Below are 15362 nucleotides of genomic sequence, written 5' to 3' on the forward strand. Positions count from 1 at the left end.
TGTGTGCCTGTTCTCTTTCTCTCTGACAAATAAAATCTCTTTTATAAAGGAAAAAAAGAGTTAAGACTCAAATAAATAATGTCAGAAATGAAAGAGACTTTATAGCTGACCACAGAAATGATCATAAGAGAGTACTGTGAACAATTATACCTTAACAAATTTGACCACCTAAAAGAAGTGGATAAACTGCTAGGAACATACAATCTTCCAATACTAAATTGGATATGAATGAATTAATCATGAAGAAATAGGAAATCTGAACAGACTGATTATTAGTAAGGAGACTGAATCAGTTATTTAAAAACTCTAAAAACAAAAGTCCAGGACTAGATGGCTTCACTAGTGAATTGTATTTAACATTCAAAGAAGAACTAATACCAGTCTTTCTCAAATTCTTTAAAAAAAAACATGAGAGAAGAGAATACTTCCGAACCCATTTTACAAGGCCAGCATTACCCTGCCCAAAACCAGACAAGGATTCCATAAGAAAGTTATTATATAGGCTAGTATCCCTGATAATAGAAGCAGAAATACTCAACAATATATTAAGAAGCCAAATTCAACAATACATTGAGAGAATCATACACCATGAACAAGTGGAATTTATTTCAGGAATGCAAGGATGGCTCAACATTCACAAAACAATCAGCATGATACACCACATTAACAAAAAAATGAAGGATAAAAATTATATAATTATCTCAATAGATACAGAAAAAGCATTTGACAAAATTCAGCATCCACTTATAATAAAAATTCTCAAAGTGTGTATAGAGGGAATGTACCTCAACATAAGGGCCACATATGACAAACACAAGTAACATACTTCATGACTGAAAACGTTTCCTCCAAGATCAAGAACAAAACAATATTATCTTTTACTCAAGATCCTAGCCAGAGCAGTTAGGCAAGAAAAAAATAAGTAAAGATATCTAAGTTGGAAAGGAAGAATTAAAACTCTTACTGTTTGCTGATGGCATAATATTTATTTTTTAAAAAACCCTAAACATCCATCAAAAAACTGTTAGAACTAATGAATGAATTCAGTAAAGTTGAGATGCAGAATCAATATGCAGAAATCTGTTGCATTTCTATACACTAATAATAAACTATCAGAAAGCAAAATTAAGGGATGTTTGGTGGCTAAGTTGGTTAAGCATCTGCCTTCTGCTCAGGTCATAATCCCAGGGTCCTGGGATGGAGCCCCACATCAGGCTCTTTGCTTAGCAAGGAGCCTCTTTCTCCCTCTATCTACCGTTCCCCCTGCTGTGTGCACTGTCTCTCTGACAAATAAAATCTTTTAAAAAAGAAATTAAGAAAACACTCCAACTTACAAATACATCAAGAAGAATAAAATGAGAATAAATTTAACCCAAAGAGGCGAAAGTCCTGTACACTGAAAATTATGACATCGATGAAAAAAAATCAAAGAAGATATAAAAATGGAAAGATAGATCATGCTTATAGATTAGAAAAATTAATATTTTTAAGTGTCCATACTACCCAAAGCAATCTACAGATTCAGTGCAATTTTTATCAAAATTTCAATGACATTTTCCACAAAAATACATAAACAGTTCTAAAATTTGTATAGAAAAACAAAAACAAAAAAAACCAAATAGCCAAGGACAATTTTGAGAAAGAAGGACTTAGCTGACTTCAAACTATATGACAAAGCTTTAGTACTCAAAACGGTATGGTACTGGCATAAAAATAGGCACATAGATTAATGGAACAGAATAAAAAAGCCCAGAAATAAACTCATCTATATATAAGGTCAGTTGATTTAGGACAGAGGAGCCAAGAATATACAATGTGAAAAGATAGTCTTTTTAATAAATGATGCTGGGAAAACTGAACAGCTATAAACAAAAAAAGAAACTGGACTGCTATCTTATACCATACACAAAATGAACTCAAAATAGATGAAAAACTTGAATGTAAGAACTGAAATCCTAAAATTTCTTGAGGAAAACAGTAGTGGTAAGCTTCTTGACATCAGTTTTGGTAATGGATTTTTGGATATGATACCAAAAACAAGGGCAACAAAAGCAAAAATAGACAAAAGAACTATGCCAAACTAAAAAGCCTGTGCATGCAAAGGAAATCATTTGAATGATTGGCAACATACTGAATGAGAGAAAATATATATAAATCATATCTAATAAAGGGCTAATATTCAAAATATAGAAAGAATTCAAGTAATTTAATAGCAAAAACAAACCAGATGATCCAATTAAAAAATGAGCAGAAGAACTAAATAGGTATTTTTTCCAAGGAAGACATACAGATGGCCAAGAGGTACCTAGAAAGATTTTCAATATCATTATTCATCAGGGAAATGCAAATCCAAATTATGACATAACACCTCACATGTATTAGAATGGCTGTTATCAAAAAGACAAGAAATGACAAGTGTCAGTGATGATATGGAGTAAAAGGGACAATTGTGCACTGTTGATGGGAAGGCAAATTGGTGCAGCCTCTATGGAAAACAGTATGGAAGTTCCTGAAAAAAATTAAAAATAGGGTTCCCATATGATCCAGCAATTCCACACCTGAATATCTATCTGAAAAAAATGAAAACACTAACTTTAAAAGATATATGCCTCCCCCATGTTTGCTGCAGCAGTATTTGCAATAACCAAGATAGACAAGCAACCTAAGTGCCTATCAACAGGTGAATGGATAAAGGAGAGGTGGTGTATATTCGTGATGGAATATTATTCACCCATAAAAAATGAAATCTTGCCATTTGTGACAACATTGATGGACCTTAAGGGCATTATGCTAAATGAAATAAGAGAAAGATAAATACTCTATGATCTCACTTATATGTAGAATTTAAAAAAAACTAAAAATAAAAAAATAGTGTCATAGCTACAGAGAATAGATTGGTGATTGCCAGGGGGGAGTCAGGGTGGGGGGAAGGCATGGCCAAAATGATGAAGGGAGTCAAAAGACACAGGCTTTCAGTTCTAGAATAAATAAGTCATAAGAATATGAGGATATAATATACATCATGGATGTATATATATAGGATATAATATACAGCATGGCAACTATAGTTAATAAAATCTACACACTTGAAAGTTGGTAAATGAGTAAATCTTTTAAAGTTCTCATCACAAGAAAAAATATTCAGTAACTATGTACAGTGATGGAGGATAACAAGATTTGTTATGATGATGATCTCACAGTATATACCAGTACTGAATTATGTTGTACAACTGAAACTAATATAATGCTATATGTCAATGATACATCAATTTTTAAAAAACAGATACAAAGGGACAATATCAGGAAGCTATTATAGGTCTACTGAGCAGCTTTATTACTTAAAACCAAAGATCACAAGTAGTTGACTTTGTTTCTAATGCCAAGGAGCTGTGGGAGATTCTTCAGCAGAGTAAAGCCAGTAGTGATGAGGTCAGAGTTATATTTATCATCAGTAAAAGGGCTGATGATGATTACAGAAGGGGGGGGGGGTCAGAAAGGCCATCATAGCTTAGGAAAGGCCTACATAGCTAGAAATAAACCAACCCTTTAAGTTTACTTTCTGCTGGAGGTTCCTGGGTGGCTCAGTTGGTTAAGCAACTGCCTTCAGTTCAAGTCATGATCCTGGAGTCCCAGGTCAAGTCCTGCATCAGGCTCCCAGCTTCATGGGGAGTCTGCTTCTCTCTCTGACCTTCTCTCCTCTCATGCTCTGTCTCTCTCTCTCTCTCAAATAAATAAAATCTTTTTTAAAAAATTGCCTTTTTTGGAATATCAATAATGATTTTTTAACCTCAAACAAAAGTTGGATGTCACTGGTTTGATATTACTTGTTTGATTTCTTGGGCCTGACCTAACCATAAACAGAGAAGACTTTACCCTCGACCCCTGAGACTTAATATAAATGGACCCAAACTACTTTCTGTGCTTTCTTTGTCTGGTAACTATGTACATATGACCAAGGATAGTAATATGATAAAGGAGATGCCTTCTATCAAGGTTGAAATGATTTTAGTTCGTGGGTACTTGACACCAAAGTGAGTGTGAGGTTTAATAGGTAGAGACATTGATGAGAGCTGTTTTGAAGAGGTCCTTTCCCTTTCTGTGCATATTCTTGGCCTGGATAGCCTCCTTTATCAATGTTTCTCTATTAACTTTTATTTCTACCAGAATCTCAGGTAGAGGATATGGTCAACTCTGATGATAATGAGGACAATAAAAATTTTCACCAACTTCTTCCTCAAAAGATAAATTTCTTATATCCATTCTCCCACTTATTTATTCAGCGTTTATTAAGCAACTCTTAAAAGTTAGGCAACACAAGACAAGGGCCTTCCAGAAGCTTCTACTTCTGGAAGTGGTTGGAGTGGGGAGGGGAGGGGGAGGGAAGTCTAGAGGTAATCACAGTACAAAGCAAAAGTAGAATGTTGGTTTAAGCGCATGATAGAGTGGAAGCCACAAAGTCTGCTAAATGCTTAGGGAAGTCTTCCAAGATAAGGCGATATGTTCCCACTGACTTCTGAATGAGACATCCAAGCAAAGATAGAGAAGAAAGATGTTGTGTAGGAGAAAAATCTCATGTGCCATAGCCTAGCAGGGTGAGAAAGCGTGACCTGTTCTTGGTGTTCTTGGGGCATCAAATTAGGGAGAAACCATGTTTTCTTTATGGAAGCAGAGGCCTGGATAGTTCACTGAGACTCTCTAATGACTTGCACATGTAATTCCCAATCCCCGGAGTCCTTCTTTAAAGCAGCCTGACCGCAAGTGTGTGCTTATTAGTATTAGGTACTTGTAGAAAAAACCAAAAAACAAAAAACAAAAAACAAAAACTACACATAAAATTGAATTGAAAATCTTTAATTGAAAGCTGCAGGGATGATTCTCAGAAATATTCTGTATTTGCATTTAGAAACAGCTTGAAATGTTTTTAAATCCATTTCTGTTCCTTCCAGCTATAGGGTCTAAACAGTGCATACTAAAAAGTTTGTCCTTTACTACTTTCTCCCATGCTTTTTTTTTTTTCCCCCTTTCCTAATCTCTAGAATGGAAGGTTACATGGTCTCTTGTGGTAGTGTGTTCCTGTACTGTTGGGCTACACAATCATTAAAGTAAGTTTAACTGAAATCCAGTTGAAACTTGCTCTCTTTGATTTTTGCTCCAGTGAAAACACAGAACAGCTCTCCAGCCCATCTCTTTTTCAGAAAGATGGTCAGGAAAGGGTTTACTCCAGTGACTTAATATGGATAGGCTATTGCTTGCTCTAACTATGCCAGATAAAGGAAAAAGCTACTTCTCTGTGGGGACCAGAACCCTTGATGCTGGAGCCAGAGGAAGGCACTGTGAGTAGATTCTGTAGCTGGAAGGAGATATGCAGACGGGGGGCTGGCACTCACCAGCTTAACCCAAGAAGCTGATAAAGGGGAACTGTCCGTTTCAAGTGAATCAGAGCCTTATCACATGCATATAAAACAAAATAACTAAATGAAGCAGCTGGAATATTATAGTGAGTTTTAATTATCTTTTAATAGCCAAAAGGCTCTTGCCAGCACACGCTGATAATCTGTCAGCTGTTATGTGCCATACAATCTCCATTTATGAGTCTCAGCTGTTACAAATTGGAAAATATATTTACAGTGATGATCTTTTCTTGTTAAATGCAGATTCTCAGAGATGTTGGAACTGAAATTTGGCCTCTCTACTTTGTTTCTGTTGCCCTCTTGTGTGGAACTGAAAGGGCTGGCAAAAACGGATAATAGTACCTCAACCCCCTTCTTGTTAATAATTTATGACTCTCGTTATGATATAATAATCTCAATCCATAGAAAAGTCAGGGTCAAATTATCTCTGGGAATCATGGAGTATATTTCTATAAATGACCCAAAATTATTTTTTAATGGTAGTCCAATTTTTTTTTTTTTTAAGACCAGCCTGTCCCCTTCTCCTCCTCTCCCCTTCTCCTTGGGTTTATCCATTTCCAGTGTTCTTTGAGCCCCCAGGCTACCGCTATGGTGTCAGTCACATTTGTTCTCTGTCGTCCTCTCTCCTCAGTGCTTAGCGTGGCCCTTGGCATCCAGCCCGTGGTAGAGTGAGTGTGAAAAAAGCTTCTGGATTTCCCTACATCTGCCTACTTCTTGCCTTAAAATCATTGGCACTTTTCCCCACGTATCTTGACTCTTTTTACTGTCTTTGCTAGCCACTCTGATTTCATCACTGAGCTCTCCGTTCTTCAAGATTTAGTTTTCCATTCACGGCTTTTATCATCAATTTCAAATTTATCTCTGTAGGTCAAACCTTACACCTTTCTGCCAGCTCCAGATTTCAGATTGCCTTAATGAACATCTCTAATTGTATGACCATTGTCAGTTCTGATCAACATGCTTAAAAACTGAGTATGTTCATTTTCCACCTGAAACCTTGTCCTGTTTTGGCCTTAGAGCTTTATCTTTCTCTCCCATCTTCTTGCTAAGAGAGTTAAAGCCCTGTTCACATTCCTCTCACCCTTAGCTCCATAACTAAGTACTACCATTTTTCTTCAAAACCTCTTTGGGATCTGCATAAGGATCGAATTATTCTTTATTTGCACTGCAAACATTGTGGTCCCAGTACAGAAACTTCTCTATTTACTTTCAACTTAAAAATTTTAATATATAAACAGATTATGCTTTATTGAAATCCTCATCGGTCCTACTACCCCCAACGCTGGGTTTAGCAACCATAGGGACTCATTTTTATCTCTGCCAACATGTTTATGAATGGGCTGGTCACATTTAAGCATGGTTACGTAAGGTTTCTGCAGTCATTTTGAAGTGATTCTGATCGGATAAATGCAAAAGTACTAGTTCAAAGTTCCAAGGCAATTATAAAGTTCTATTAAGACCTGCAATTACCGTGGAAGCAAAAAAGTAGAAGTTTTTTTTTTTTTTAATTGAAAGGGGATGAAATGTGTTCCATGTGGACTTGAAATGAGTAGTTTGATCATTTCTAAACTTTGTAAGTACTAATGGGCTCAAAAGGAATGTGAGTGAAGCAGGTAACAGGTGCAGAGCCCATGTGACTGGCAATAACCTACCAGTGGAAGGAAAGCCATGGACAAAATGGAAGCACTGTTGAATGGGTCGCTGGAGGAGCCTCTGGGCCCCCTAGGCCAGCCCGAGCCTTCCAAGGAGGCTGAGCAAGCAGAAACCGTTGAAGAAATGCACCTTATCTGTTATCGTCTCTTAAGTCTCAAGCCTGTTCAAATTTGCATATCAGAGTGGTTACATACAGCTTGGGGGTGAGGCACATTCAGAACTTGGCACTCCATGAAATCAAGTTTGAAAATTAGTTTTGGAAATTTTTGGTTGTTGTTGTCAAGTATATGCTCCGCTCTGTTAGTATTTCCGTGGGCCTAGCTGGAAAGTAATCAGATGAAGTTAATCAACTTGTATTTCTACCCTTCTATTTTTAATTATATTTAATATAAAAATGGACCTGACTCTTAGACTCTTTTGTTCTCTTTCTTTGGTGTTTACGAAGGCTCTTACATTACCTGTAGACCATCATTATGAATGTCAGTTTGGGAAACGTAAGCAGAAGGACTTCTAATTAGTGCATTCTCCACAACTCAAAATGGGCAAAACCAAGAACTGGTCTCTTCCTCCATGGTTACAAGCAAGCCTGTGTTATATACCGTTAATCAACCCCTCCTTGCTCTGGAAGGAGTGTGGCTGAGAAGGATAAGGATGGAGATCTTTTTGTATATAATTCTCACCCATTGGTGACAAAGAGGTATCTTTGGGGTCACTCTAACTCAGTCTGATTTTTCCTGTCTCTAGCAGCCTCTGAAGACTTTGCCTTTATGACAAGAGAGTAGTATTTGGTGAAATAAATTGCCAGCAAGACTCACTTGACCATGAATGCCTTATTTTTCACTGACCTCCTTACATAGACTTAGGGAGAGTGGGCAGGGGTGTGCTTGATGGCTGTCCTCCTTGCCCCTCGCAAGCCCTGGAGGAAGGAACTTGGCCCCAGGTGTGAGTGGTTCTCCTTAGAGATTGGGGCACCTGACAAATCTTCATCCTTAGCTCACGCAATAATAGTGAAAGTCCTGCTCCCCATCCTAAACATGAGGACTTACCTATTCCTTATTGAAAGCCAAGGAGAGAAACAACACTTGGATCTTTCTGGATATGAATCGTGCATACATCTGCATGAGATTTTCAGCTTTGTTGCATTCAGAGGGCACTTTCAAACACTCAGATACAGGTGACACCAAAGAAGGGACTGGGAGATGTAAGATGAGCCTAAACAGATCATTGTAAAGAGAATACAGCACAGTGATGCCTTAACAGTATCCATAAAGGCACCCAGGGTCACATCCACTTCTCTCTTCAGCATGGTCAGAACCTACTGTCCTGACATCACCTTCTCTTTTTAGCTCCACTCAGGTGTCTGACATGTCAGGTCTACGAATTATCCTTTTCTGCTGGCTTGAACTTGTGTTGTGCTCTGACTTGTCTGCTTAGTGACCCACTGTCTTATTAGCATAGTGTTCCACCTGGTAGGGTTCAACCGATCTGCTTTGCCTGGGACCCAGGGCTTTTCTGGGACATTGTACTTTCAGTGCTAAAACTGGGATAGTCCCACAGAGGCTGGGCCACGTGGTCACCCTACATAGGACATTTAGCATCTTGCTAGTACCTATATTCAATTGTAGAGCTAATATGTTTTACAAATTGATTGCCAGTTAGCAACCTCCCCCAAGAAGGTGTGTGTTTCTACTGGGGACTGCGGCAGACCTGTTGACAGTAACCCTTTATGTTTTGCTGATTGCTCAGCAAACTTGTTTCCACTGGAGAGAGACCTTTTTTTTTTTTTTTTTTGAGACCTTTATTTTTATCCTTTCAGTGTAGTTGAAATCCAAACATGTTTAATTTTTAATGTTTTGAAAGTTTAATTCTAGGTTTTGGAAATATGATTATAAGTCAGAAATACATGTGACATAAATCAGTAGAGTTTACCTCCACTATTGGATGGGGTCCTCGTTAGGGAGACAGGAAAGCACACAAGTGTGAGTGTCAGAGGAACTGACTGAGAAGACCACCCTGACCTTGTCACTGGATGGACAGCCTCAACCCTTAGAAGAGCATCTCCCTTGTCCGCCAGCAGACAAGTAGTTACATCTAGGCTTCATGCTCAGTCAAGGTCACAAATAAGTCCTATAGCCCACATTGAGGGTGAAGCACTCATTTAGTGTTTAATCTGAGTTCTACATGTTCATTGGGATAATTCTGTTTCTCCTTAGCTGATGCAATTAGCTGATAAGTGATCAGGATCAGGAATGTTTATGCTGTCCATTGGCTTAAAATATTTTAAGAAATGGTTTGTGTGTTGATATCTCTCTTTAATTGCAGGAAATTGAAGAGAAGGATAAGAGTAGTGAGTGTAAAACCGTAAAACCATGATTGAAAGAGGACTGTAGCACCTGTATTTCCACCAGGGTCTGAGTCTCTTAGGAAACCCAGGTGGTCCACAGCCATCTCCTTAAGACCACAGAAGCCCCCATTCTGTGGTGATGTGGGCAGAGAACATGCACGGTGCTAAGATTCTTTCTCGGTTCTTGGAAATGCCTTATGACATTGTGATGTAGGTGTGGCAGCAAAATTGCATGGCGGTGATCTATTTATATGTTCCTAACGTAATCTGAAAATGTTAAGGGGATGGGCAGGGATAATCTGTTCCAGTGGAGTGGATGCTGACATTTTTCTCTAACTTTCCAACTCTCTGGTGCTCTTATGCAAAAGGAGACACATTTCTGCCCCTTACAGCCCTAATCATACAAATTTCTGTGACTTGCACAGAATCCAATTTAATTGGGAAAGTACTTTCAGATGAAAGTCTTGCTAAGTTATTTGATGTGGGCAAAATTATATCTAAACAGATGTCCTTCTTCCGTATGAGACCTTCAGTGGTTTGATGATGGACAGTTCACCTGTAGTTCACATGAGATACATAGGTACCTGCTGGGTTCCTTCTATTTACACTCCCGAAATTGGTTCTCCTGGCCAGTTCAGCACTGTGTTGGAAACCTAGTGTGTAGAGATCTTGAACATTGGGATTTGTGAAGTGAGAAAGTATTCAGAGCTGCAACTGACTGCCCAGGACATTTAAAAACATGCGGAAGGGAGAGAACTAAATACAGCCCGTGGAGTGAAAACTTTCTTAGTCACTCAGTGCGGTTAAAAACAAATGACAAGAGGTCTGCTGTGCAGCTATTTCGGTGTTCTAAATGGAATGTCTAGCACTGTTATCGCTGCTTCCACCCAGCTCTCGTGGCCCTCACGCCACCCCAGCCAGCCTCACCCCTGTCCTCCTTGCCCCTCGGCAGAAATAGGCTGGACATGGAGGTGTGGCCGCTGAGAAGGGATTAATCAGGGAATTCCAAATAAAGGACAGCTTCTGAGAGAGAAGAGCTCTTCAAAGTCTTGGGTGAATCCTGTATTTAACCAGAATAAATTGAATTAGAAGGTGATGATGATGTATCCTTTGTGTGCATGTGTGTGTGTGTGTGTGTGTGTGTGTGTGTGTGAGTAAAGCGAGACGTTTATTAAGTGAATATACAGAAAAAGCTCTCAAGAATGAGAGGGCTTCTGATGGGGTTGCCTGTGAGGGCCCTCAAGGAGGTTGGTCTTTTATAGAAAGCTAACCAGAGAACTTCAATCCTTTTAACATTTCTATTGATATCACCATTGAGCAAGGCCTAGTCATAACATCTTCCTTGAACTTAGGGGGCGCTTGGGTGGCTCAGTGTTTAAGTGTGTGCCTTCAGGTAAAGTCATGAGCCTAGGATCCTAGGATCAAGCCCCACATCTGGCTCCCTGCTCAGGGGGAGTTTGGCTTCTCCCTCTCCCAGTCCCCCTGCTTGTATTCCCTCTCTCGCTGTCTCTCTGTCAACTAAATTAAAAAAAAAAAAAAAAAAAAGATTTACTTATTTGAGAGAAAGAGAGAGCACACACCCATGCACGTGCACACTTGCACTCCCTTGCACATGGGGGAAGGGGCAGAGGGAGAGAGAATTTCAAACAGGCTCCCCACTTAGCATGGAGCCCGATATGGGGGCTGAATCTACGACCCTTGAGATCATAATCTGAGCCAGAAACCAAGAACTGAGGTACCCAAGCACCCCAGATAAGACGGCCATTTATTGTATGGGAAATACAGGAGTGACATGAATACCTTCTTTAATATGTGATTATTTTTATATCTGTAGCCTTTCAGGGTAAATAACACTTACTGTTTTGATTTTTTAGGCTTGATCAGAAATCTGCAGAGGTAAAGTTTCGCTAGTTTGTCTATTTTGAAAAGGAAGGGAATTTATTTTGGAAATGGTGTTCAGGATTAAATGTTATTTTGTTCAATTCAAGTAGCAGCATTACTTGACAAGCTGAAGAGGGTGCCAAATCGGAGGCTTGCAGAAAATAGGCTTTTAAAACTCCCATCTTACATTGAAAATGCATTTCATTATAGCTTACCATCACGGGAAGAAATAACCCAACCTAAAGTATGCCTATACTTTTTACAAACAGCCAATTAACCTTTTGACAAAAAGAGAAGCTTTTGAAAGTGTACACATGTGCGTCCACTTACCAAGGGTCTACCAGCTTATTATGTGCTGCTAACATAATGATGTCTTGTGTACTTCCTCCTTGAAAATACAAAAATAAATGATACTCAGGCCAAAAGCTCTGTAAATTAGTGGCTATTCAGGCTTTCTAGCTGTACTGAGTGCACAGGGCTTTCTCCTGTTGACCACGGAAGGGGAGGATGGTTCACCCCACCCCGGCACACCGTCCCGGTAGATGCTCCGTTATAATGAAGTGATTCATTTGGAAAGAGAGTCAATGCCATGAGGACAAAGCTTAATTCCTCCAGCCATTTGAGGGGCCTCTACACCATGTACTCTTGCTGTTGGATCACATTTGCAGCCTTGGAAGCCTAGGGAGCCTGCTGGCCTGCCCTGCATCCCACCCCCTGTACACTAAATGTTTGCACATACACCATCTCCTTTAATTCTCTGCTCAACCCCATAAGGTTGATATGATCATATTTCGTAAATAAAATGTGAGGCTCAGAGATGTTAAATGATTTGTCGCTCAAGCGTTTTAGATACCAAACTGCATCCAAGCTCTATTTCCCGGACTCATCCTGTTCTCTTCCTTTCCTCCATGATGTTTTCCTTTCGTCTCCTTCTCTTGCCTTCCCTTTCTTTCCCAGTCCTGTCTCCATTTTCCCCATCCTTTTATTCATTCATTTGTTCAAAACATACGGGCTTCTACACCATGCCAGGCCCTATGTCAGAGTCCAGGATTCATCAGTGAACAAGACAGATAAGGGCCTTGTCCTTGTGTAGCGGAAAGTCTAGCAAACAAGAATACAAGGGTGTTGAATTGGAGACCTAGGGGCTTTGGGAGGCAGGCAGCGGGGAGGTAGCATGTACGGAAAGGCTGTGTGCTTCCTGGGGAGAGAGCTGGTGGATTAGTTGCCAGAGGAAGAAGTATAAAAGATTTCAACAAGATGGAACAGTGGGCGCAAAGTACGGGTTGAAATTAAACAGGAATAAATGTAAACCCTTTCATTTAAGTTTATCAAGATATAGGTACAGAATGGGAAGACATGACTTAATAGGGTTTCCGGTGGGTTTGAAGTCCCAGCAATATGAAACAATGGTTTGAAAAGCATGTAGTCTTAGGCTCTATCTGGACCAGCATGGATTCCGAAGCAAAGATGCTAGTAAATCCATGTCACCTCCATAACTCTTAATAGGGCAGCACTGTTTTCTGGATTGAGGGCAACACTGATTACTGGATAATAATGGGATACTTCTGGCTTGGTAAATAGGAACTAGTGGGAGAAAATTAGTATCCTAGAGTAGCTGATTTTTCTTAACGATACCCAGCAATGTCTACTGCTCAGATGTTGAGAACATGCTTTCCTAGAATTTTTCTTTTTTCCTATTTTAGTCTGATTTAGTCTTTTACTCTAATAACAAATTAGGTAATTAGTTTATGAAGGCATTGGGAAGGAACAGAGAGGGGAGATTATGAGGAAGTGAAAAGGACACTGGCATCAGAATTAAGCATTTGGGTTTGAATAGCAACTCTTATGTTTATTGTGACATAGACAGTTCACTTACCATTTCTGAGCCTTAATTTCCTTGTGCTAAATTGGTGCTCTGAATATCCACATCACAAAATTGTTGCAGTGATTAGAACAATGTTGGTAAATTGCCTCCACCCCCAAACTGCCTGGCACATTGTAGGTGGCCAAGGAAACCCTGAGAAAAGAAAGCATTAAAGAAAATAGGTGAAATGAAGGAAGGATTCTTAGAAGAAATGCTTTTTTTAATTAACATATAATGTATTCTTTGCACCAGGGGTACAGGTCTGTGAATCATCAGGCTGACACATTTCACAGCACTCACCATAGCACATACCTTCCCCAATGTCCATAACCCAACCAACCTCTCCCTACCCCGGCACTGCCCAGCAAACCTTAGTTTGTTTGGTGAGATTAAGAGTCTCTTATGGTTTATCTCCCTCCCGATTGCATCTTACTTTTTGAGATTCACCCTTAAGAAATTATGGGCATGGATTGATTTAGTTTTAGGAAACCCATTACAAGCAGGAAAAAAAAAAAAAAAAGACCAACTGCTAATATAAGTTCAAGAATTTGTATAGATGGTGTTGTGTTTTCTCTTTGGTCAACCAGGCTGTCATTTGATAATGTGTTTTCTTGAGATTGAAATTCATTGACAGCTGGATATGGCTGGTGATAATCTCCGGGTGTGTGTTGATTTCCCTGCTCCTAAATCCTCCCAACATTTGGGAAATGGTGTTATTTTGTTATGAACTTGTTTTTCTCATTTTAATTTATAAAACTGGCAATCATTTCAATGCCATGAAGAATGTCAAATATTTTTCATGAGAATTTGCATGAAATACACTTCATAAGTATTTAGGAAGCAATAGCGTCCTGTAATGCTTCCTGTAGCATTAATTTCTTCTCTTTTATCAGTAATATCGGACAGGAGGATAGAGAGTTTTATTTCGTATTCTTTTGTCAGAAATTACTGCCACTGGGTGCCTGGGTGGCTCAATTAGTTAAGCATCTGCCTTCAGCTCAGGTTATGATCCTGGGATCCTGGGATTGAGCCCCGCATCAGACTCCCTGCTCAGGAAATAGTGTGCTTCTCCCTCTCCCTCTGCCACTCCCCTTGCTCTCTCTCTCAAATAAATAAGTAAAGTCTTGAAAAAATAAAGAATTACTGCCCCATTTATTAGTGAAGAGCAACTTAGATTACATTTTTTATTTTAAAGAGAACTAGATAATATGTTCACTTTGGCACCCTAAAATGTAAGACTGAAGAACATCAAACCCACTCAATAAACATGACTAGTAATTTAAAATATTGTGTAATTCAGATTTTGGGGTTAATTAAGAAGAGGGTATGGATGAAAACAAAAAGTGATTAGAAAGATGAAGAAGCAGGGAAAGAAGAGGAAAGAACAAAATGTGGAGCAAATAGGGGACAACAACAGGGGAGGGATGCAAGAAAAGAAACAAACAAACAAGAAAAGAGAGACAAAAAGAAATAAGGAAGAGGAATGGAGGAGTGGGTGGAATCAATGCAGAGTCAAGGTCACTAGACTTCCTGCCAGAGGCCCCCCCTCCCCTCCCTGATCCAAGTGTTGACCCCAGTTGGAGGTAACTCAGGATCCAAAGGCCAGAGTCAGGGGTTTGTTGTCTGACACCACAGTGGACAAATCTCTAAAACATCACACATACCCAGAATTGCTTGGTTGGTTTTATGTATCACCTAAAAATTCCTTTGTCATTAACCATCTAGGTTATGTTCCCTTCCTGTGTTACATTCTTCTTCCTTTTTTATCTTCCTCTTCTTCCTGATGATAGTCCTGACTCATTCAAAACCCAAGACCACAGTGGAAATCTAAATTTAAAATGTCATATGTCCTTTTATTAAAAATTAATTTTTCTGGTCTGTTGGGTCTTGAAGTGCTGTAATATATAAGAACCCCTCAGAAGATCCTTTAAATTGACTGAATGAAAAGTTTTTTGCATGAGTGGCCCCAACATTGTCAGCACATTTGAATCACCTAGGCTATTAAAACCCAAGGTTGGGGTACCTGGGTGGCTTAGTCTTTGCTCTGGTCATGATCCCAGGGTTCTGGGATTGAGCCCCAGGTTGGACTCTCCACTCAGTGGGGAACCTGCTTCTCCCTCTGCCTGACGCTCCCCAGTTTGTATTCTCTCTGTCTCTCTCTCTCTCTGACAAATAAATGAAACTTTCAAAAGTACAAAATCAAAAACCT

At 39.3% G+C, this 15362-nt stretch overlaps 1 protein-coding gene across 5 annotated transcripts in view; it reads left to right on the forward strand.

The window, feature by feature from the left end:
- STARD13 (StAR related lipid transfer domain containing 13) overlaps positions 1-15362 on the forward strand; it is a 251988-nt gene that overhangs the window by 101720 nt on the left and 134906 nt on the right. The gene's annotated exons all lie outside the window — the stretch shown is intronic.

This window comes from Mustela erminea, chromosome 15 (assembly GCF_009829155.1).
Source record: "Mustela erminea isolate mMusErm1 chromosome 15, mMusErm1.Pri, whole genome shotgun sequence".
NCBI classification, from domain to species: Eukaryota; Metazoa; Chordata; class Mammalia; order Carnivora; family Mustelidae; genus Mustela; species Mustela erminea.